The sequence below is a fragment of the Notothenia coriiceps genome, unplaced genomic scaffold, assembly GCF_000735185.1.
Source record: "Notothenia coriiceps isolate Sejong01 unplaced genomic scaffold, NC01 NC01_scaffold00037724, whole genome shotgun sequence".
Classification (NCBI taxonomy): domain Eukaryota; kingdom Metazoa; phylum Chordata; class Actinopteri; order Perciformes; family Nototheniidae; genus Notothenia; species Notothenia coriiceps.
Window position 1 is genome coordinate 1 of NW_011370425.1, and position 2,893 is coordinate 2,893.

Genomic DNA, 2,893 nt, shown 5'->3' on the forward strand with positions numbered 1-2,893 from the left:
TGACCCAGAACACCGTCACCACCGTCAGGGTACTACGTACACCGCCACGCTGACACCACAGAAGAAGAGAGGCCAACAAGACAGCTGATTAACACAGAAGTAGAGAGGCCATCAAGACAGCTGATTACCACAGAAGAAGAGAGGCCAAAAAGACAGCTGACCACCACAGACAGCTTATAAGCCACAGAATAATTTTTTTAAATGATATCGTTTCACTATAATTGAACATTAATTGAACTTTAAAGCAGCGTCATGATATCAGCTGTTAATCTGATGTAATACATCCTGTTTTCTTAAATTCAGAAAAAATCTGAATTTTCTGATAGTAGTATAATACTTGAATTCTGAAATTTGCAAAAAAAGTCTGCATTTTGAGAAAAAGTCTGAATTTCCAGATTTTTGGGAAAAAGTCTGAATTTCCACATTCTGAGAAAAAGGTCTGAATTTTAGGAAAATTGTTGAATTCTGAGATTTTCTAAAAAAGTCTGAATTTTCAGAAAATCCTAACCCTCCACGCTGAACACCACAGAAGAAGAGAAACCATTGTTTACAAAGGCAGTTTATAAGCCACAGAATAATTTTGAAATGATCTTGTTTTAACTTGAATTGAACTTTAACGCAGCGTCATGATATCAGCTGTTAATCTGAAGTATTACATCCTTTAAGTGTTTTCTCTAAGAACCTTTAGGACCTTATTAATGTAAATAAAAATGTGTTTCTGATTTGAACCTTTGTGCCTCTTCAGACCTGCTGTATATATAAACTTAACTAATGTTATTTAACACAAACATTAAACACGTATTCACAGTATTTAAACTTCTGCAGTATGTATGTATAGTTTACATGTATTTTTATGTTTGTTTATAATTTCTGACAAATAAAGAAACAACTTGCAAATGTTGTTGAGAAAAAATATGAATATTTTGTTGTTAAATAATAGATTCTCTGCAAATTAAAGTTATATTTTAAATATTATGTTTGTTTGTATTTAAGTTGGCCTCTTAGATCAGTGAATGTGACACTTAAGAACAAAAATATAAACATTTTGAGAAAAAAGTCTGAATTCATTTTTTTTTTCAAAAACTCTGAATTTACAGTTTTTTTTATTTTTGAAAAAAAGTCAGAATTTGTAGATTGAGTAAAAAAAATATTTTTGAAAGAAATATGATTTTTCAGATTTTGGAAAAAAATATGAATCTTTTGATTTTTGAAAGAAATCAGAATTTGTTGATTTTTTGAAAAAAGTCTGAATTTTCAAATTCTGAGAAAAAGTCAGACTTTTCAGATTTTCAGAAAATAAGTAAAGTTAAGAAACGTTGATATTTATACATTAAAAACACCAAAACTCCTCTATTTATGAAAATCTGATAAATGTAATTTTGTAATTTCAACCGAAGGATTAATTGCAGAGAATACTTAATTGTGAAATTAATTGTAAAACAACCAGATGGATTTATGGAGAGTGAACAGACCCAAAGTCAGTCTGTTAATAATCTTTGTATTCATAGACTTTATTTGCAACAGTCAGTTTTATTTTGTTAAAACAGGAAACGCGTTCATTACAACCGTGCGTACCGTGAATCTGATAATGTGGGACACAACAAAAAACAATAAAATGAAATGAAGTAAAATAAACTGAAATAAAACATTAAACATAAAAAGATTCAGTCAGTAAAACGAAACACGCAAACTGTAAACAAAAACAAGAAGTTTTAGTGTTATTACTTTTTTTCCACGAGCCGTTAATTTAAGTTCAACCGCAGACTAAACTAAAAAACAGGATTAAACATTTAAACAGAGTTACAACAGAAACCAGGATTAAACCACATTGTAACTGAAGTTAAAGAAGGTTTGAATCTTAAATCAACGAGAGTTAAACCTGAAACTAAGGATTCAATCTGGTTAAAACCATAGTTGGACGAAAGTTGAACCTTGATTAAACAAAGTTAAACCAGGATTACAATTCTTGTGGTAACATGATTAAATATGAATTGCACTGGAGTTAAACCTGAAATGAACCCGAGTCAAACCAAAGAAATTAAACGGAGATAAAATGATGTTAACATGGAGTTAAAATAACAGAGTTACATGTAGAAAATACTGAGTTGGAAATACACTTATCTTTAAGTTATCCTGGAGTTAATGTCAAGATTCAAGCGGAGTTAAACACTTTAAAGTGGTTACACTGAAGGCATATAGATATACTGGAGTCAACAGTTATGATTAAGTCCAGCTTGGATTAAAGTAGAGTTCAACTGGTTTTAGAGTAAATATGGAGTTAAAGTGGTTTTCAAAGTAGAGTAAACATGGATTTAAAGTGGTTTTCAAAAAAGAGTTTCAGTCGAGTGGAATTTCAGCCCTTAAATAAAACAAACAGGATTCCTTAACACACATCAAACCTGGTTCCACCTGGTCTGACCTCCACATGATTAACAGTCAGACATTCAGAGAACCAAAAAGTGCCTTCAGTTGACTCAGCAGAAAACAGACAGACAACGAGTCCGATAGAGTCCGGTAGAGTCCGTTGGAGTCCGATAGAGTCTGGTGGAGTCCGGTGGAGTCCGGTAGAGTCTGGTGGAGTCCGGTGGAGTCCGGTAGAGTCTGGTAGAGTCCGGTGGAGTCCGGTAGAGTCTGGTAGAGTCCGTTGGACATCAGGAGAGTCTGGTAGAGTCTGGTAGAGTCCGATAGAGTCCGGTAGAGTCCGGTAGAGTCTGGTAGAGTCCGGTAGAGTCTGGTAGAGTCCGTTGGACATCAGGAGAGTCTGGTAGAGTCTGGTAGAGTCTGGTAGAGTCCGATAGAGTCCGGTAGAGTCCGGTGGACATCAGGAGAGTCCGGTAGAGTCCGATAGAGTCCGGTGGAGTGTGGTACAGTCCGTTGGAGATTAGGAGAGTCC